Source organism: Schistocerca gregaria, chromosome 4 (assembly GCF_023897955.1).
Source record: "Schistocerca gregaria isolate iqSchGreg1 chromosome 4, iqSchGreg1.2, whole genome shotgun sequence".
Taxonomy (NCBI): Eukaryota; Metazoa; Arthropoda; class Insecta; order Orthoptera; family Acrididae; genus Schistocerca; species Schistocerca gregaria.
Genome location: NC_064923.1, coordinates 402,164,786 through 402,188,015, shown reverse-complemented (window position 1 = coordinate 402,188,015; position 23,230 = coordinate 402,164,786). Strand labels below are relative to the sequence as shown.

General features: G+C 42.5%; 1 protein-coding gene and 1 non-coding gene across 4 annotated transcripts in view; both read right to left on the bottom strand.

The window, feature by feature from the left end:
* LOC126266644 (E3 ubiquitin-protein ligase NRDP1) overlaps nucleotides 1-21,235 on the bottom strand; it is a 77,087-nt gene extending 55,852 nt beyond the window's left edge. Inside the window, exon 1 of one of the 3 annotated variants that reach the window (XM_049971036.1) lies at nucleotides 21,149-21,235. The gene's annotated coding sequence lies outside the window, so the exon portion shown is untranslated. Of the gene's footprint in view, nucleotides 1-3,229; nucleotides 3,426-21,148 lie in introns of those variants that run through there. The other 2 variants (XM_049971035.1, XM_049971037.1) reach the window with 2 other exon arrangements.
* Nucleotides 20,298-20,372, bottom strand: Trnas-cga (transfer RNA serine (anticodon CGA)). The gene has a single exon. It is a non-coding gene; the product is annotated as a tRNA-Ser (tRNA).
* Nucleotides 21,236-23,230: the final 1,995 nt, after the last annotated feature.

The window sequence follows — 23,230 nt, the reverse complement described above, 5'->3', positions numbered from 1 at the left end:
AGAGTTTATCAAAATGATGGACATAAATTAGGGTCAGCTCCATGAAATCCAATACAATGCCACAGTAAGAATGTAGCAATCCATTGCTTTCCAGCTCACAACCATACTGTCTTCTTTCAAATGTATATAAATTTCAAGATATTCTGTTAGCATTCACATATACATTTTGACTTGAGTTACCAGTGCTGTACGATCTTTTATTCTTTCAAGTTCTCACCGTGATAGTTCTTCTCCTGCACCAAAATTTAATATACTTTTTTAAATTACATGTTTCAACAAGGAAGATGGCGAAAAGTCTAAGAAACTTCTTGGTACATATGGGTTTATATTTTAGTTTGCATGTAAAAAGGTTTATTGTTAATTCTAAAGCTTTTCCCAAATAAATCTAAGCAGTCATTAAACAAGCAAAGACACTGATACGTCTCACAACCTTTTATATTCACTTGCACTTAGTTTCTTAATATGTACAGAACATTGTTCAATGGTTTCAAAGCAACAATTTGTTCTGCTTACAGTATAATTGTTGTGACAACACAAAGATTAATAAAACATTCTCAAAGACCAAATTCACCATAACGTATTGGTCTTCTGCAAGTTCTCTCTCAGAATGCAAGTTATTAAAGAATGGTTTTTTCAGGAGTCAGGACATAGTGAGACCTGTGCACACAAGCCTCACTAGGGTTGAATCACACACGTCACAGAAATGCAGTGAAAGTGAAAATTTTAGCACAGTTCATCAGCTTAAGAAAAAAGTAACCACTTTTTGATGTTACACCTAATGACTTCTTTTGGTGCAACATATGACTATCAACAAGAGGATACTGCTATTGCCCCATGTAAGTTACTTACCAGAGTAGTATATGAGATTTGCAGCACTTGGTATGCTATTCACCCTTGATCTACAGTGCCCAAACTTTAAACCCCTGGTTCCATGAACTGCCTTAACACTTGAACAACCTAGATTATAACACCATCTACTGCAAGTACAGTGATTTTACTTAATGTCAGTGAGGCAGCTGAATTTGTAACTCCAACAGAAAACAGTGTAGGGCTTGTGTAAACAATGAATGTGCATTCTGCAAAGCCAACAATGCACACACAAATGCTTGATCACACACAGAATGCTGCTTTGTATTAACAAGAGAAGTTACAAGGTGAATAGCATTGAGCCATAGTGATGTAGTGTAGACACCTGGAATCATTTTTAAAACGTGTGCCTGTGACTTGCCCCATACTCATCACCCTACGCCAGTGAATGCAGTAGATGACCGGTAGTTTTGATCTCTTGCATGCAAGAACCTTAACTGGACTGTCACTATGACAAACAATTACTATGTGGTGTTAACAGGATCAGATTAGATTAGATGTGTTTTTCCTTCCAATACATTGATAGTACGAAGATCTTCCAGGATATAGAACATGACAAACAATAAGAATACACAATAAATATCTGCAAAGAAAAACATATGCTAATGTACTTTCCACAGATCACAAGTGATAAGGTCCTTATGGATGTGGAATAACTGAAAAAAATCTTAAACATATGGGAAGCATGTGTCCAAATTGTCCAAAAAAGAAATCACAGTGTAATGCTCTGTATGACAGACAACGATGAGGAGGCCGAATCATTAATCTGACATGAAGCTAAACAGCAAGAAAATCTCCAAAAATGAACTATGGAAGTTTGATGCACTGCTCTAACACTGGAATGTCACATATCTGACACCAGATGACTCATCAATGAATGCAGAGGGAATTTGATAATGCTGTATCACAGATACAGTCTGTGAACTGAGTGAAGCAAAGATGTTCAGGAGTCAAATGTCATGGTTTTCAATGCAGGACAAACTCAACACACCACAATACTTAGATAACATCCTCCAACAAATAGAAACATTGCATCTGCATTTCAGAGAAGAATTAAAGTTTATGGATGACACTCTGGAGGCCATCGTGCAGATACAGCCAGTAATTTCATCAATCATGACAGTACTGCCTAACTGGATTGGCCTGCATGTTCCTGTGATACGAATACCATGGAACATAGCTAAAACTCTAAACTTGTGTGCAGCATACCACATAACTCTGCAGGCTTGCATTCATGCCCGTATAGATGTTTCTTCATTTTGAATGAGGGTGCTGGACAATGTGGTGACCTCAAGAAAAGTAGTTAAGGTGTTTGCTGGGTTTTGGTCATCAATAAATTGGAGTGCATTATTTATGAATTACTAATTCATTATTTTACAGATTGAGTCAACTAATGTTCAGCAGATGGAGTATAACTTTTTATTATGTGTTAAGAAATATGAATGCCTCATAAAAACGAAAGTTAATTCAAATTTACAATTCCAGCAGACATAAAATACTTACAATGCCTTAATTTAAAGATCATTGTTAAAAAACTATGCCACTTAAGAATGCGTTGGGATAATGCATTTGATATCTCTCCAGGAAGGCGAGGGGGGGGGGGGGGGGGGGGCGAAATAGAAGAAGACGAGACCAACGTCCCACTGGCTTCGAGGCCATTAGAGGCAGCGCAAAAGCTCTGTTTTTGAAAGAAATTCACGTTCTACTCAAAGGAACCATTCCGGCAATTGCAGTAAAGAAAAACATCTCTAAATGCGTGACAGGTATGAGGTTTGCTGTATTAATAATTCCTATGTTTTCCACTACGGTTTTCCTATTATAGAGGTACGATACAAAGCGTCTTGTCATTCAACTTCATTGTTTTGTTCCATTTCTTTCTGAAATAAAATAGCCTTGCGATTGCAGCCAACACTGGTTTTCCATTACAGAAAAGTTAAACACTTCCACTTTCCTTCGTCTGATACAAAATTTTTCTGTATTTTACAAACCCATTTCTCGCCTCTCTACATATTCCTTTCCTGTAGATACAAGTTTCATACTGGGTGAACAAAATACGTAACAGCAAGGTCTAAATGGGGCTTTGTTTTATACATACAGTGGATTGAACTAGAGCGAGTGATTATCAATTTCTGAAACGCGGATTGACTCACTACACACCACATAATATTACAAAGGTTTCTCGGCCTTTCAGTTGGGTTCTTTCAAGAGATTAAATAAAATATTCTTTTAACCTGAGAAGCGCATGTATCTAACGAGGTAATACATTAAATGTCATTCTGCATTAACGTAAGTCAAGAAATTACAACAGATTCTACAAGGCAAGCAGACTATATTTTACGCTGCGAAATTGCCAACTTCCTACCTATGCCTCCGATAAGTGTGGGTGAATGAATCTGAGTTCCGTTTAATCTTGCAAACTGTGAAACTGAATACATGAACACAGCAACTCCAAACCACGCAAGACCCACTGACACTAGCTACATGTTGTTACCAAACATCATTCAGTACAAAACTTCTACTGTTCGGTACACGCAGACTTACGATTAACCAAAGACTTTATATTGTATTTAGTGTACGATCAATTCCGAGGAAAGGCCCACTAACATGACTAATATATAAACAAAAGTTTTAATTATAAGCAGATTTAATTTAGAGCAATCAGAATTATCAAATATTTACGTCGGAAGTGAATTTGGAAACTCAACAAATCCTATAGGATTTTTTAGATTTCTAGCGTCATATTCATGTATGCCAGTTCACACGTAAAGATCTGATTTCGTAGATGTCTGTGCACAATAGGCTCGCGCAAAATATCGGAACCTGTAGCAAAAATGCTGTAATCTGTGGATAAAACTGCTCCAATATGTGTGTAAAAATGACATCATTGTTTGCGCACTGGAAATCACCACAAATCCGGTGTGCAAAACGCGCTTGATTCAACAATTTATTCAATCGTGATTCTCATTTACACTAAAGAGCTAGAAAGTGGTACACCTGCCTAATATCGTGTAAGGCCACAGTGACCACATAGAAGTGCCGCAACACGGCGTGGCATGGACTCGAATAATAACATCTGAAGTAGTGCTGGAGAGAATTGACAAAATGAATCCTGGAGGGTTGTACATAAATCCGTAAGAGTACGAGGGAGTGAAGATCTCTTCTGAACAGCACGTTGCAAGTCATCCCAGATATGCTCAATAAAGTTCACATCTGGGAAGTTTGGTGGCCAGTGGAGGTATTTAAACTCAGAAGAGTGTTCCTGGAGCCACTCTGTAGCAATTCTGGACGTGTGGTGTTTCGCATTGTCTTGCTGTAATTGCCCAAGTTTGTCGTAATGCACAATGGACATGAATGAATGCAGGTGATCAGATAGGATGCTTACGTATGTGTCACCTGTCAGAGTCATATCTAGACGTATTAGGGGCCCATATCACTGCAACTGCACACGTCCCACACCATTAGAGAGCCTCCACCAGCTTGAACAGTCCCCTGCTGACATGCAGGGTACATGGATTCATGAGGTTGTCCCCATACCCATTCGTGTCCATCTGTTTGATACAAGTTGAAAAGATACCCATCCGACCAGGCAACATGTTTCCAGTTATAACAGTCCAATTGCAGTGTTGATGGAGGCGTAAAGCATTGTGTCATGTAGTCATCAACAGTATATGAGTGGATCTTAGGCTCTGAAAGCCCATATCGATGATGTTTTGTTGAATGGTTCGCACACGGACACATGTTAGAGGCCCAGCATTGAAATCTGCAGCAATTTGCTGAAGGGTTGCACTTCTGTCACGTTGAATGATTCTCTTCAGCCATCGTTGGTCCCGTTTTTGCAAGATTTTTTTCCAGCCACAGCGATGTTTTACCGGACACTCGTGAAATGGTCGTACGGGAAAAATCCCCACTTTAGGGCTACCTCGGAGATGCTGCGTTCCATCGCTCGTGCGCCGACTGTAAAACCACATTCAAATTCACTTAAATCTTGATAACTGCCATTGTAGCAGCAGTAACCAATCTAACAACCGCGCCTGACACTTCTTGTCTTATACATGTGTTGACAGCTGCAGGGCCGTATTCTGCCTGTTTACATAGCTCTGTATTTGAATACGCATTCCTATATCAGTTTCTTTGGCACTTCAGTGTAAAATTTATGATACACATCAGTGCTCTGTAGAGCTCTTTGCTGAATTTAGCGGTCCTGCAGTATATAGGGACCACAAACGTTCGAAGAAACTTAAGAGCAAGGAGTATAATTGTAACGACCTGAAGATCGACCGAGAATTCACAAGCAACAAATTGACTGGTACAGGGAGATATATTTTGTCTTTTGCAAGTTCTCTGTTTTCTATTTGTCATTTTCTCCTTTGACCTAGTGACATCGTAAGGTGTAAAATTGGAGTGTATTAAAGATGTTTAATAACAAGCTGTATGTACATTTATTCTGGATCAACGCATCACTTACAAAATCGTACATTGGCGACCTGAGTAGGAATGGCGGATCAACTTGGAAACGGCATCGTTAAACAGGAGGACGCAAACGAGGTGCAGCAAATGCCACATTTTGCTGCATACGTACTTGCACCGTCCATCAGTCACCGATTCATCCATTATTGAGAACAATAAAGGATTGCACATCAAGTCAAACTGTCGTCGTTCCGAACATCTAGACGAAAACTCCGGTCCACGCAAGCTGAAAGCATTTTCGGCCAACATGTCGTTCACGATGACACTGCTCAATTTCACTACATCATTGCACATTTGAATGAATCACAGACTGTAAAGGTGCAAGAAATTTTACATACACGTAATTAATTGGCATTAGAAAATCGGCAAATCAAACAATTCACTGGAAGCTAGGTTACTGAGGATATTACCGGACGATTACTTGCTAAGCAAGTCACTCAAACAACTCTTGCTAGAACTTTGTTCACTGACGGTTTCAGACCTGTTGCCTGAGATGTCATTGAGAATGCTTCAGTTAAAAAGGCTTCCTGCAAACGTGAGAATGATAATAGCTGTAGACACAAAGCTGCATCTAACTGTGTTGGGAAAAAAAGGCAGAAGCCATTTCTGCTTGTCTACAATTCAGTGTTGGCAACACTGTTGCTTGAACTGGCATGGCTGCCTGGTCAAACCTTTTGACCATAGATATTGGTCGAAGGTCAAACCCAAGCATTTTAAGTGCAGTGACTTGAACCAGCCTAGGACCAGTCATTCAGCTGGATGGTTCGATGAATTCTACAGAGCAGCTGGCAGAGAGCACTCAGACACATAGTGTGCCAGTGATGGCACTACAGGATAGAGAGCGTCCAACGACACAAAAACTTCTAAAGGGCACCAGCCCCTAACAAATAACATTCCCGCCGCAGCTTCCGAAGCGTGCAGAAGTCGAGAGAGCGCGGCAGCCGCCTAAGAAGACGACGAAGAAGGAGAAGGAATTGGCGGAGAAGACTGGCCGAGCGAAGCGACACCACAACGAGCCGCGACGCCAGAAGCAATTGAAGCAGAGTTGTCATGTCACCTCGCTACAATGTAGTGAGAGATCCAGAGGAAGCAGGATTGTCGTGTAGCTCCGCGCACTGCGCGAAGCAACAAAAAGCAAAATTGTCGACACTTCAGAGCCACAAGACAGAGCAGACTCTGTCCCCACTGAGAGTAGGGATAATTCCGTACCAGGGCCGGCTGCACTGCACCGTAACCCGCGTGCGTGTATATAGACTGGTTAATTCAGTGGATACCTCTGCATACCATAAGGTTTGCGAATAGTGGTGGCAACGAAGCGGAACACCAGATTCACCTCTGTGGCCACACAACACGACACTACACCAGAACCAAAATGACAGACAGCCAGGAACCAATCCCTGACCCCCACCCCACTCAGGACGAAGAAGGGTTTAGGACGATCCCCTGTAAGGGCGCGAGATCACATGGAACGAGAAATAATGCCGAATACAAAGGATACCGCGAACGGATGTATGTAATTAACAACCTGCCTAAAGATACGACACAGCGAAGCATATCCCTAGCTTTCCGACAATACCTGTTAGGCCTCAAGGTACGGTCAATCAACTTAAACACGCGCAAGAGAGTCGCGTATGTCAGGACAACCGAAGAAAATGCCGCGAAACTGATAGGAGACAGGTTAAGCCAAGGCCTACACCGCACAGTACAGGTACAAGAGCAGGGGTCGCAAACGAACGCTCGCCTACTGGGCAGGCAGCGTCCAAGCTACAGCTGCGTAATTAAAGGTATTGACCACGAAATAAGCGATGAGGAGGTCATAGAACTGCTCAAGGCACAAAATTCCGACATTACAACGGCGCGACGCATCATAGATAGGGCCAGAAAAGCGCCCACCATGAAATTCAGGGTAATCACACACTGCACTGAAACAGTAAATAAACTGTTCTCCAAGGGGGCGTAGATCTATAACAAGTGGCACCGAACCGAACCATCGAACTCCCCGCGCCCGGAAGCAATACAATGCAGGAAGTGCCTAAAATTTGGGCATACGACCGAGATCAGCGGGGAGAAAACAGCAAAATGCGGCAAATGCAGTGAAAACCACGACACGAAAAACAGCAAAAGCGACACAACAGCCCCGAAGTGTGCCAACTGCAATGGCAACCATATGGCCTTTTCAGCAAAATGTGCAGAAAGACCAAAGGAAGCCGGGTCAAGCGACACGAAAGCAACAGTGAGGTCTCTCGATAGCCCTACCCAGATTCCACTAGACGAAGCAGAACTCAAACAAAAAGTCACGCTAAAAGAGGACGTCATTAGGGTCATAACAGTTGTTCTGTGGAACCTATTCCAGGACAAAAAACAAGAGATAGCACAGACAGTCGGTGAAGACTCCAGAAAGATCTTCGGGAAAATAGTAAAAATAACACAAGTAGGCAACGGAATACATATTACAATCAGCCCAACAGAAGACGAAAGGGAAAGAGAAGAAGACCCTAACCACACCAGCACCTAAGAACAAAACACAGCGAACCCAAGCAAACTGATTATGGCAGAAGCAGACAGAAGAGCCCCACAGCTAAACTTACTATACGCAAACGCAAATGGATTAAAAAACAAAAAGGCCATAGTCAACTACACACTTCACCAAAAGAAATTCACATAGTAGGGGTAGCAAAGACCTGGACAAAGAAAAATGACAAAATAGAATTCCCAGGATATAACTGCCATATAAAACACAGGGCAGACGATACCGGCAGAGGTGGAGTGGCCATATACACAGACAAGAAATTACCAGCCACAGAACTAAGCTTGCCACAACAACACCAGGATCTAGAAGTAATAGTAATACAAATACCAATCGGGGGAAGGGAAAAACTAACAGCGGCGTGCCTCTACACCCCCCCCCCCCCCCCCAGGCACCCCGTCCCAACAGACTTCTTTCGATACCTACATACTTTCCGAAAAGTAATCATAATGGCGGACGCCAAAGCAAGACACAGAAATTAGGAGATACCACCGAAAATAACAACGGACAACTCTTATTCGATCTACTGACAACCGAACCGTGAAGCAGACTTCCAATCAATCAGCCGAAGTATACAGGATACGCAGGCCACTCCACTCCAGACCACATCATATACAGCCCATGCTTACAAGAAGCCATAATACACCAGGAAATAGGCACAACAATAAGAAGCGACCACCTGTCAATACTGTTCACAACCACCGCAGCGCCCCCCCCCCCCCCCCACCACCTCCAAGACCTGAAACACGAACGATCAGAAACTACAGAGCAGCAGACTGGGAGGGGTACCAGCAAAAAATACGGAATGAACTACCCGACCCAATAACGATTACAATCAACCAGGACCTAGAAACGGTCACTAGCAAAATAGAATCGACAATCCAAACCGCAATCGAAGAAAACATCCCCAAAAAAGTAATACAAAGATGGAAGCCCACAATCCCGCAGACAGCATTAGTGCTCATAAGAGAAAAGAAAAGGGTGTACAGGGAAATCCAAAGAACCAATAACCCCACACTGCAATCAATCTGTAACAGACAAAACGAAAGGATAAAACGAACAATATCCGAATACAGGCAAGAAAAATTGACTAAGACATGCAAAGAAATTTTGGCACAGGTTTAAAACACTCACAGGCCAGAAACAGCCCAACACACCATGCATGTTAATCGACAATGAGCCAACCACTGATGCCAGGAAAATAGCGCAGGAGTTCAAAAACAATCTAGAAGTAATACACTCATATCCACAAGAACCAGGATTCGACGAAAACCACAGACTAGCGACGGAACAGACCATACACGGAATACTAAACGCACCCACAGTAGACGGGGAGGAAGAAGAAAAGCTCACATCACAAATCACCGAAAACGAAATAATAGAAGCAATAACTACAGGCAGGGACTCGGCACTGGGAGAAGACGGAATTCGCAGATTACACCTCAGGAAAGCTCCCCTAGGGACAATAGCACCAATGCTAACAAGGGTATTTAACTGCTGTTTAACCAGGGAAACGACACCAGAGGCATGGAAGAAAGGGAAAATCACCCAAACCGAACAAGCCAAAAACAAATGCCAACTCATACAGGCCTATCACACTGCTTAACGTAATAGGAAAAACGTATGAAACAATAATAACCGATCGAATCAGCAAATACGTGGAAAACAAGAACATAATACCCACCATCCAAGGGGGATTCCGCAAAAACCACTCCACAAATTATCTGCTCATGAGGCTATCCACCGATGTCACACAGGGGTTTAACACCAGCCAATGCACCCTGGCCATATTTTTAGACATCGAACGAGCATTCGATAAAATATGGCACAGCGGCCTGCTAACACAGCTTACCGATCTAGGAATCCCCACAAAAATTGTCAGTGTAATAAACGGACAAATAACCGAAAGGCAATGTCGGGTACATGTAGGAAACGAAACGTCGGACTACTTCACACCACAGGCTGGCGCACCGCAGGGAGCCATCATATCCCCATTGTTATATACCCTTCACACGGCGAACATTCCGACCACAAACGGCAATAAAGAAGCAGTGGCCTTATACGCTGATGGTACGGCGTACTGGGTCACAGACAGACAAACACAGACAATATAGAGAAAGGCAAGTGTGTATTTAAACAAACTAGAGAAATGGATGGCAAAAAAACAGGATCAAACCCAACCCCAACAAGACTCAAATGGGACTTTTTCGGCACCGAAACCTAACCAAAACGCGAAACCAAGACGAAAGAGACATAAGACTAACACTATGGGGTACGCCACTTCAGCTAGGAAGCGCCGCCAAATATCTAGGCATCTATTACGATAAATACCTGAACTGGCATACCCATCAACAAGATGTACTCAATAGGATAAAGAAAAGGCAGGGACTCATTAGGCTGGTACAAGGACGATTCGACGGTTGTAGCACACACACAGCAATACACTTATAAAACGTTTATAAGACCACTACTAGAGTATGGGGCCCCAGCACTAGGAGGAATGACAGCCACAACAGCCAACAAAATGTACAGGACAGGAAGACGACTCCTACGGAGCTTCCTCAAATTGCAAAACACCACACCAAGCATCGAAGTATACAGAAATACAGAACAGCCAAGATCACGGCGCTGCAAACACGCTTAGCCAAACTAAGAGCGAAATACGGCAAAAAAATACTACGGAACCGTCCCGGCTTAGAACACATCATAACCAACAAAACAAGTAAACCAAAATATAAATACATTCATCCAAAGAGGACAGTGGCACAAAATACTACCAAAACATTCCCTGAACTAGTGTCAACAATGGCGTCCCTCATCGAAGGCGAAGAAACACCACCACACCTAGATGAGAGACAAGACCAAGAATAGAACAACTGCAAACGCAGCCAACAAGATCATAGCAAACAAGAAGAAGACGAAAACTCTACAAACAAAGCAACCATTGTAGTAACCAGTTACTGCACAGAGCAGTGGGATCTGTACTTAATCATAAGAGTAGAATAATTAAATATACATAACATAAACTAGTTTTAACCAACCAACTTAGCATTATATTCAATCAGATAAATAACAACCCACAAAATTGTAAGAAAATAAAGTTAATAAAATAAATATGTGTAATCCTATGGCTGAATAGAGCAAAAAGAAGCTTTCTAGCAGCCTGCCCTATCCCCCTCAGGGAAGGGAATGAAAAGACTAAAATAAATAAATAAATAAACAAGTAATTATAAAAGGAGGATAAATAAATTGATGAACCAAAACATTATGATCACTGCCTGTCCCAAGGATGTGTGCTTCTGGGTGGCAATGAGGGTATGTGATGTGGTAAGAGAAGTATATGAGCAGAACTGAGTGGTGAATCATTCTACTGATGATAAGTGGCGTAAATGCAGAGATCCTCCGACTCAAGCGGCTTTGACAAAAGCCAGACTGTTGTGGTCCAGTGCCTGGGAACGAGCATCTTGGAAACAGCGAAGCTGGTCTGTTGTTTGCATGCTACTGCCGTGAGCATCTACTGAAAGTGGTGGAAGAATGCTGAAATCACGAGTAGGTGACAAGAACTTGGACATCCATAACTCATCACAGAACATAGGAAGCGGAGGCTTGCTCTCTCTCTCTAAGGTAGGATAGGTGGCAATCTGTGTCAGATCTGACAACAGAGTACAGTGCTGACGTTGACACAAGTGTTTTGCAGCACACCATTCAGCGCTCAGTGTTTAACATGGTGTTCTGCAGCAGAGAAGCCCACAAATCAGCCGCCCATAAATTATCGGAAGTGCATGACCTGTGCATAGGCATCTAGTGCCAAGAACCTCTGGAAACCTATCAAATACTTGTCAACTCCATGGCAAGCAGCATCAATAATGAACTGTGTTCCAGAAATGGACCAACACGCTTTTAAGTGTCTGGTCATAATGATTTGGCTCATCAGTGTATGGATAAGGATGATTGGTGTTGGTTTCACTAACATTTTGGTGATACGGTATCCAAACGCATGGCCCCTTGCAAACACCCAAATTCTTACGACAGCCTATGCAGGGCGCTACAGGCTGCCTTGTTTCATTTTCAGTCAACCCTCCCCCACTTCCCCTGACAAAAATACCATGTTGGGTGTATTGGTAGCAGCTGTAATAGAAAAATCCCGCGGTGTGCACTTGGGCACAAGGTCTAAGAAGAAGTCCCTGGAGGAATTGTCACAGTGTTTCCTGCACACAGCACTAAATTGAACAAATTTGAGCCAGTACCCCATAATGAATTAATCAAGGCATGGTATATTTATTACTTTCGCATCCAGCTGCAAAAACCTCAGCTTCAAGAGTTACAATTTTATTTCCATGATACAACCAGCAGTCCTAACACGCCTGATCAGAATCGTCAAAGAATTGGTTTTATAAGTGCATGCTCTTTTGGCACACATATATTCAGTATCAGAGATTTTGGCATGCTACTGATAAGTTATTTCCAGGTGAACAATGTGGCGGCTCCACTATGTCTTACAGTGGTGAACAATTCAGTCATCAGGGCTTGCAGCAAGATCATGACATTAGACATTGTTTTAAACTAACTACTTGAGTGGAATCTTTCAGTAGTGGATGTCAGCGACACCAAAACAGAACACTACCTGACAGGAATCCAGTACCATGCCTCATTGATTCCAACTCCATGGTAACAGCTAATGTCCTTAGCATCACTTGATTGCAGCCGAGTGTATTCACAAATTCCTGTGGCACTGAGAAATGTTGAAAAGATGGTCCCCACAACATAATTCGGATTATTCAAGTACCATTATATGCCATGTAAATGGAAGAACCCGCCCAAACTTGGCAGCAATTCATCCATTAAGTGCTCAGGGACCTCAAATTCCTCTTTTGTTTTCTAGGGACGTTCTGGTTTTCTAAGAGTCCATTACTCAGCACTAGGTCCACCTGCACCTTCAGCATCTACAAGAACCAAGATAAATGTGCGTTTGGAACGATCAGTGTCAAATTCCTAGGCTTTGAATTTTCATCAGTGGGAATCACATGCTTGTTGGAATTCAAGGATGCTGCCCGCATTGTATCTCTGCATACAAAAACACAAAGATAGGAAAAGGTTTCTGGGCATACATGAACATCACTATTAGCACCTACCCAATGCCACTGCATAGTTAGCACCACTGACTGCGCTGTTAAAAGGAAAATATACGGCTGGAACAAGGAAGTGGAAAATGGAGTAATTGTTGGCTTTCAACAAAGTCAAGGACTAAAGAGCAGGTGCTATACTGCTTGCACAACCACGTCATAATGTGCCTATGGCACGCATGTTAGATGCTAGTCAGATGTCAATGGAGGCAGCCTGCTGCAGTTTGTAGACAGCACCTGGCAATCACTAGTAATTTTTTCTTAGCTTCTCACCAACGTTGAGAAGAATTTTAGCTCCAATGAGAGAGAGTTGCACGCCATGTATGCCGCCATCCATCATTTTAGAGACACTTCAAGAGAACATTTCTACGTTTATCACACTCCTCTAATAGCACTCTTCACAAAAGCAACTTCCAACAGGTCTCCTAGACAATATAGACATGCAGATTTCATCTCAAAGTTTAAGACAGATGTGGGTCACATTAGTGGAAGCAGAGATGAGATTGCAGACTTTCTGTCAAGAAACTGTGCAAACATACATGTTGTACAGTTAATTAGTATTGCTAAGGGTACATCTTTATGCTGTGACAAATATTGTAATATGCTTTGAGTCCCTGTCTCCAAACACTGTCAGTATTTCGTCTTCAATGTATTTCATAATTTATCTCATCCAGGAGTGTGTGCCATGGTGTGCTTACTTACAGAGAAAGTGATTTGGTCTGGAAGAAGGATTGGAAAAGATGCGTTCAACAGTATTACTATTGCTGGCAATGCAAATTAGGCAGTCATGTGTCAGCGCCTAGAGACACCATTATTAGGCCTACAGTGCGGTTCGCGGTTATTTATGAGGACTTGGTAAGGCCATTAGCATATTCAGAAAATTATTGTTACTTGCTCACGGTTGTAGGTGTTTCACAAGGTGGACTGAGACGTATCCCACTGCAGACATCACTGAAGGTACAGGCGAATGACACTGGTTATTGTTTGGAATTTTATGATTCGATCCATGCAAACGATTACCACCGATCGAGTAAGGCAATATGCAGCATCATTGTTTCAGGAGTTGCTTCGACTATGCAGTTACTCACACATTTGCACCACCAGATACCATTCTGCAAGTAGGATGGTGGAACAGCTGCACAGGACCTTGAAGGTGACACTGATGTGCAGAGGTGAAAAGTGGATGGACACCTTGACTTGGGTCCTTCTGGGTTTTTAGGATGGCTCTGAGAGAAGACATAGCATGCACAATGACCGAGTTGGTCTTTGAGGAAAACTTTAAGCTGTTCGCTTAGATTTGCACAGACAAAACCTCACAGGTTCCACTGCCGGCAGGTATTTCTGAGTTTAGGAAGCTATTGTGCGAGACTATGTCTCTGCTGCAGCTGACCATGCCTAAGTCTCATGGTGAAATACTGCTGTTCATTCACAGGAATGTGTTCAGTTCTACTCGTGATTGGCTGTGAGATGATTCCATCCACCCACCTTTAACGCCATCATACACTGGACCTTATGTGGTGATACAACAAAGACCACATCCTTTAAAATGTTTTTGGAAAGAGTGTCAGAAGATGGCTCAGTTGAGCACTTAAGGCCAGCCCATCTTCCAGATGCGAAGACTGACACGGATTCAACTGGGTACCAGTCTATATCTACCAGCTGGGACGTCCAGTCCATTGCCACTTCACCCCAGGTAGAAAATTTGACAGACACAGACACTGAGCAGACAAATGAGCAGCAGTAGCTACCTCAATCATCTGCATCAGCACATCCTCCAACAGTGGTGAGGGCAGGATGGTGACCAAACACAGTTCCTTTCTGACCTAGTTATACTGAATTGTGTAAACTTGGAATGTATTAAAGGTTAACAAGTCTTTAGTAACAAGGCGTAAATGCATTTAGTCTGGATCAGCGAAGTGTTCATCAAATGCTATACAGCAGTTGTGATAAGAAGGTTGTTTTTGATAATTCTTTAACAGAAAATTAGGAGCAGTAGATCCTGTGACAAATAGAAAACAGTTAATAAAAAAGAACAAAAAATATTTGCGGGTTGCTTACTATAAGGAGTTAGACAAAGTAAAAGAAATCAGTCTGACTGATGCCAGACATGTATTAGATACGTTTGACGTCTTATGCTCTCTGATCGATCAGTAAATATCAAGACTCAGCAAGAACATGGTTGAGAACGCTCTTGATGAGCCAATACCAGAGGAAAATTGATGGAATTGCTTTCCTTACACAAGTATTTTGTCATACTGTATGAGGAGTGAAGAATGTCAATAGATATTTGTACATTCATATCCATTCTCAAATAATTAAACCAGTTACAAAGTAAGACTTGCAACTCACAAAGTAAATTAAGAGCGAAAACTCTTGTCACTTAAGGATACACTGTCTTTACCACTATATCGTTCTTTCTGACTCTGATATATATATATATATATATATATATATATATATATATATATATATATATATATACTCCTGGAAATGGAAAAAAGAACACGTTGACACCGGTGTGTCAGACCCACCATACTTGCTCCGGACACTGCGAGAGGGCTGTACAAGCAATGATGACACGCACGGCACAGCGGACACACCAGAAACCGCGGTGTTGGCCGTCGAATGGCGCTAGCTGCGCAACATTTGCGCACCGCCGCCGTCAGTGTCAGCCAGTTTGCCGTGGCATACGGAGCTCCATCGCAGTCTTTAACACTGGTAGCATGCCGCGACAGCGTGGACGTGAACCGTATGTGCAGTTGACGGACTTTCAGCGAGGGCGTATAGTGGGCATGCGGGAGGCTGGTTGAACGTACCGCCGACTTGCTCAACAGGTGGGGCGTGAGGTCTCCACAGTACATCGATGTTGTCGCCAGTGGTCGGCGGAAGGTGCACGTGCCCGTCGACCTGGGACCGGACCGCAGCGACGCACGGATGCACGCCAAGACCATAGGATCCTACACAGTGCCATAGGGGACCGCACCGCCACTTCCCAGCAAATTAGGGACACTGTTGCTCCTGGGGTATCGGCGAGGACCATTCGCAACCGTCTCCATGAAGCTGGGCTACGGTCCCGCACACCGTTAGGCCGTCTTCCGCTCACACCCCAACATCGTGCAGCCCGCCTCCAGTGGTGTCGCGACAGGCTTGAATGGAGGGACGAATGGAGACGTGTCGTCTTCAGCGATGAGAGTCGCTTCTGCCTTGGTGCCAATGATGGTCGTATGCGTGTTTGGCGCCGTGCAGGTGAGCGCCACAATCAGGACTGCATACGACCGAGGCACACAGGGCCAACACCCGGCATCATGGTGTGGGGAGCGATCTCCTACACTGGCTGTACACCTCTGGTGATCGTCGAGGGGACACTGAATAGTGCATGGTACATCCAAACCGTCATCGAACCCATCGTTCTACCATTCCTAGACCGGCAAGGGAACTTGCTGTTCCAACAGGACAATGCACGTCCGCATGTATCCCGTGCCACCCAACGTGCTCTAGAAGGTGTAAGTCAACTACCCTGGGCAGCAAGATCTCCGGATCTGTCCCCCATTGAGCATGTTTGGGACTGGATGAAGCGTCGTTTCACGCGGTTTGCACGCCCAGCATGAACGCTGGTCCAACTGAGGCGCCAGGTGGAAATGGCATGGCAAGCCGTTCCACAGGACTACATCCAGCATCTCTACAATCGTCTCCATGGGAGAATAGCAGCCTGCATTGATGCGAAAGGTGGATATACACTGTACTAGTGCCGACATTGTGCATGCTCTGTTGCCTGTGTCTATGTGCCTGTGGTTCTGTCAGTGTGATCATGTGATGTATCTGACCCCAGGAATGTGTCAATAAAGTTTCCCCTTCCTGGGACAATGAATTCACGGTGTTCTTATTTCAATTTCCAGGAGTGTATTAACACAAGTTGCGTATATATTAACACAAATTGCGAACACAGACTACAGAAAACTTTATCCTTTGCATGTTTGTGTCCTGGACTACAATATCCTTTGCGATGGTGTAGCTGCTTGCAGCTTGAATTTCTGTGCTAAGCGGACAGATGGCAGGCCAGCAGTGGAACTGTGTCATGTGGGTGTATGGGATTTGTGGTGATTTAATGCATTTGCAGATATCTGCACACATAGCTACATCATTGCCTGTGGACTCGCATTATGAAACGAATAATTCTCAATTACTTATAGGGTATTCAATGTTGAAATTTCGATACTAAGACTTCAAAAAAGTACTACATATGGGTGGCTCATAATTAGAGTACTACCACCTAATCTGCATGTGGGCAGAAATGATAAATGTAGTTCCAAATTATCACTCTGCAGAAATATCAATGCAAGTGGTTGGTTGAATAATAAATAAAAACACTTCTATCAGTGGAAGTGGGATGTCACTGTGTCAAAGGTATGCCCCTTTCCAAATATCAACGCCCACCTTCACTGTTGCTGATGCATAACCTCACCAGTCTGCTGCGGCAGTAAGTCGACCATGTGTGGTCGCATGTGAAGAAGCATAATCTAGCTCGTTGGACTCAGATGTCACGAAGTCCCATCCAATGTCTGAACTCCGAATCCTCGACATCTAGTGCCAGCGACCTTTCATCTTCCACAGCCACACCATGCGTCTCTGCTCCTGACTCTGCTCTTTGCGCTATGCTGACCACAAGCGCCAATCATCGAAAATGTCACTGTTTTCCTCCAAATATGGTTAACATATTTATCTTTTGTAAATATGTGATAATATTTATCAATAAAACACATTTTTTATGATTTAGATATAAGGAAAGATATTGAGTTTGTTAAAGAGATATCTAGAGGTGGAAGAGAGGGGCATTTGTTTCACTTCCTTAATTATTTGTTATTGAATGATAAATATCTTCTTGTGGGATATCCCCCAAAATAGAATGCTGTACACAATTATTAAGTGCACTAGTGCAAAGCAGCCTAATTTTAGCGTTTCTATGTAACAGACTTTAAAATACGATATCAGTTACATAGGCTGCTCATTCTGACAAATCATTTATTTTTATATATGTCCTACCAAAGAGTGTTATCTGTCCACACTCCAAGGAACTTTTTGGGTTATTTCTTGGTGCATAGATACTTTCTATTTCCTGATATCCCCTGTCATTGATGATGCTTTTTTAATGAGCGAAAAGTAACATACACTGTTTTATCTTTATTTAACAGAAGTTTGTTTTTATGTAGTCTGCATGCCCACCTCCCATGCAAGCACGCTCGAGTTCAATTCTCAGCTGGGTTGGAGATTTTCTCCACTCGGGTACTGGGTGCTGCATTGTCCTCATCATCATTTCATCCTCATCACCATCGGGCAAGTCGCACACTGTGGAGTCGACTGAAATAAGACTTGAACTTGGTGGCCGAACTACCCTGGATGGGATCTCCAGGCCAAGGATGCCATACATTCATTTCGTGTCGTTTTTATGTGACCAATTTGCCAGATTGTAGTTTGTGTCAATAATTTTGGGGTTTCAGTCTATGAGGATAGACATCAGAATGCAATACAGCAATGTCATTAGCAAACATTACTGGAAGACCTTCTTCTGTAAAGCAATAAACATCATTCATTAATAGTTTTTTACTGTTAGTATTATTATTGTTATTCGTTCTCTAGCAAGAGCTTTCCTGTCTGTACTTGGTACTTGACATATGTGACCAACGAATCCGGAAGAACGAGATGTTGGACATTTCGCCACACAGAAGACTCACATTTACCTTGGCTCATAGGAAAAGCCCAATAAAAGAAGTCAATAACAGGACGCTGGTGACGAAGGTAGAGACTTGCAACAGTTTCTGTTGATTTAACGCCGTGATGGCACGTAAATCCATGTCTCAATATACTGCTCAATAGTCTAACATGTAATATGGACCTTGCCACTACTATTGATAGGTACGAATTTGTGGCCATTACCATGGTTTACCTTTGGCTTGGACGCTGTTTATAGAGCTACAGCTATAAAGGGAAGATGATGTTTGATAATTTTGTTCTGCTGCTGTTTGAATGGGTTACGATGGTGGACAAATTAGCGTTTCTTCATGTTTGTATTTACACAATTCCTAAGCTTTCTGGCAAATGCGATCCAGCACCTCATGGGAGCACGCATAGTGATCTACTTAACTTATATCAAGCAACAACATTCAAAAAGAATTGCTGGGAAGATTCGGGGGAACCATCAATGATATGGATTGGATTTTTTTTCAGTATTTAGGATCCAAACAAGAAGGGAACACTACGAAAGCAATGAACAAGCTAGTGAATATGATTTGTGGGTAGAGTCCTCTGCTGAAGGGTCTAAGGCACTGCATTCATGGACTGTGCAGCTGGTACCGGCAGAGGTTCGAGTCAGGCATGGGTGTGTGTGTTTGTCCTTAGGATATTTTAGGTTAAGTAGTGTGTAAGCTTAGGGACTGATGACCTTAGCAGTTCAGTCCCATAAGATTTCACACACATTTGAACATTTAGATTCCTCTAGGTCAATAACATATGATGGCACAGAATTGCACATTGCCAGCATTTACAGTTATAAGTTGACAAGCCTAAGGAGAAACCCTTAGTAGGACTGAGTATAACAACTAGTTACTGTTTGTTGAGCAGTCGATGACGTGCTTGCAGTAGAAGACTGTCACTTAGTAACAACGGCTTAATCCCACATCTGGTCACCCTGATTTAGGTTTTCTGTGATTTCCCTAAATCACTCCAGGCAAATGCCGGGATGGTTTCTTTGAAAGGGCACGGCCGACTTCCTTCCCCATCCTTACCTAATCCGACGAGACCGATGACCTCGCTGTTTAGTCTCTTCCCCCAAACAATCCAATCCAATCCTGTAACTTAGTGAGTCTTTGGAGAATCCCGAGACTGCAGTGAAACATAAGAGCGTTAAGTGGGTTCTGAGTCTGAATATACATGAACAGAAAGGTACAAGCTTGGAAATGGTTTCCGCTCAGCAGATATGGAGAGGGCCTGTGGGCAGTGACAAGATTAGCACAAGCGAGTGATTACTGGCCGCTGCAGGACAACCACGATGGATCGCAGGTAGTTGGATCCTAAAGTACACTGCTAGTTAACGACAAACATGGTACACACTTCAACAACATGAAATGAGGCTAAGAAGAGTGGTACATTAAATGCAAGAGCATCAAATCAATCAACAGAGTGCAATATGCCGTATAAAAAATTACCAGCTGGCATCATAAACATATTTACAATTAAACTATACATTCCACCAAAATGTTTACACCTACTGAATGACAAACAATTTTATGATATGAAACTTCCTGGCAGATTAAAACTGTATGCCCAACCGAGACTCGAACTCGGGACCTCTGCCTTTCGCGGGCAAGTGCTCTACCAACTGAGCTACCGAAGCACGACTCACGCCCAGTACTCACAGCTTTACTTCTGCCAGTATCCGTCTCCTACCTTCCAAACTTTACAGAAGCTCTCCTGCGAACCTTGTAGAACTAGCACTCCTGAAAGAAGGGATACTGCGGAGACATGGCTTAGCCACAGCCTGGGGGATGTTTCCAGAATGAGATTTTCACTCTGCAGCGGAGTGTGCGTCCCAAAGAGTAAAACTTTACCCGGAACTGATTTTGAACTTCCAATGGTAATTGTAGGCGATGAAGCTTTTCCTCTCAAAACATATTTGATGCGACCATATCCCGGCAGGAACTTAACATATGACAAGGCTATATTTAATTATCGTTTGAGTCAGGCAAGAAGAATATCTGAAAATGCATTCGGTATATTGCAACAGAAATTTCGAATGTTTTGAAGAATCCTTCAGGAAGATCCTAATAACCTTACAATGATTGTGACGGCTGCGTGTTTACTGCACAACTTTATTCGAAAAATGAAGGTTACAGGGTGCCCGAACAGAGGATGAATCAAAAGGAAACTGCTGAGGGATCCGGAAGATGATCAGATCTTCGAAACCTACCTCGAATTCGTGGGAGATCAACAGATGCTGCATTTGCTGTATGAGAACAACTCAAAAAATTCCTGAATTGTCCACAAGGGACTGTGGAATGGCAAGAACATGTCACCTTGGCGATATAACGATGGCACAAACCAAACATGTTTGTAAGATAAAAAGTAAATAAATATCTTTCGAGTGTTAAAACTTGTATAGTTTTTATCTTACCTTTGGCTTGTAGATCTGTTGCAATTGTCTTCCAAACTCTGTCTTTGTACTCGATATTCCTGATGTTTTCACTTCCCTGATCGTAAAGAACAGGAATCTTACGAACTTCTTCTATTAGTCGTTCCACATCCATGTTTTGTACACAGAACAGTCTTGCGGAGTTGCACAGCTGCTAGACAATTCTACCATCAGGCCGTGTCCGTTACATGAAAAATTAAACACGGCGAATCCCGCCCAGCCAGTTCCCCGTGCACGACCCGGTCAAGTGGGGCCGCTACATTTGTTTTAATGGTGTATTTCATTGTCTGGGCGGCGGCCGATACTCGGACGTGTCTTGGCACGGACACGGTCCGGACATGTGTGTCTCGACCTTTACGTCTATTTGATCACGGTCTGTTAGATAAGACGAAACAGGCCTTTCTGATATCGTAGATAGTTTAACACACGCCAAATAAGCTAGACTGTTTGGTGGAAATGTCATTTTTATCTAACGCATTTACATAAATAACAGGACGGAATATAATTCACGAAGTATCAATATCGAATGCTTATTAGGCCTACTAAAAGCAAAAAGTTTAATGTTACGAACTAGTTTTACATATCATTCATATGCTCCTGTTTCTCAAGCATCAGATCGAAAACTAGTAATACGAAATTTTTATAGAGGTTTGGAATCGTCATTTTCTTCCATATAATTTGTGTGATGTCCCCGTTTCTTCTCCTTCTTCATTCTAACAAACAATATTGTCATCAATAATTCCATTGTCAAAACTTATTCTCCGGTTAACTTCACTAACTCTGCCAAAATCACCGGTTTAGTTATCCCGCATTTATTCTCTGTTTCATCGTTTTACATGTTCGTACAACGCGTTTTCCGCGCTATTCCAAGAATTGAATTAAGCGGTTGCCTACCGGGGACTGTGCAATTGGCCCTTAGTAGTGTAGGCAACTGACGAAGTTTCTGTCAAAATTCATTTTCTTGGATATACCGAGAAGATAATATATAATGTTTCTTACCTGTTATGCCTGTCAGTCGTTTATTCCACACTGGTAATCTGAATCTATGGGTTTCTTTAGAATTATAACAACGTTTATCATTCGATCACCCAGTCTGTCAACCATATATTTAAACAAACAACGAGTAGCATTCACCCGTTTGGGTTTAGTTAGCTCGAATAGCCCCCTCCTCTTTTGTCTGCAGGAAGTTTTTTATTTGCAAATACGACAGGGATTGCTCTTACAGAGACAGCACGTGTACTACGCATGCATTCAAAAATGAACTTACGGTTCGTTCAGAAATCAACTTACAATGTGTTTAAAACAGTTCAAAAACAAACAGGGATGCGTTTCAAAATCATACCAACAATCGACAGACAAATGTGCGCTGGATGCTAGGAGCTTTGTGAAAGGTTTTTTTCTTCAAGAATATGAATATGGCGTACCCTGAAATTGCTGCCTGGGGTACATAATCCAGTTTGCCACCCCTTCCCCTTCGTAGATCCGGGCCTGCCTTTGTCTAATTCAACAGAAGAGTAACGTCACACAGTTTAGTTTTTGTTTTAGAGAACATTATTTACAGTTTCCTCTCTTCTCTTCTGGATCCTCAAGTGATTTGACTACTGCATGACATTCACTAATTATTTAACTAAATTTCTTTTTGCTTTTATCCCTACTAACACACTCTTGCAGCCATGTCGTAGTCATGAAATTTTATTTGTATGTGCCACAAGACTGCACTAGAAACAGACGATTTTGTGGTGTAAAGTGTTTGAAATTTTACTGTTTTGTGACGTTTTGAGGAAGGTTGATTTACAGTTACTTTTTATTCCATTGCAATAACTTTTCATTGCAAACTTCCAAGGCAAGTGTTCTATTCGTTTCTATTTTGGAAAAATTGTAATTGTGATGGAAAATTACATATTTCAGTATTTGCCATATCACATGCTGCATGTAGCTTTGCTATCCCTGCGATGAAATCACAGAACATTGAGTTAACAGACCACTTCCACATGAGAAAACTTAAGAAATGAGGTATTATAGATTAAATCTAATTCAATGCCTTAAATATAGACAGCATGCAAT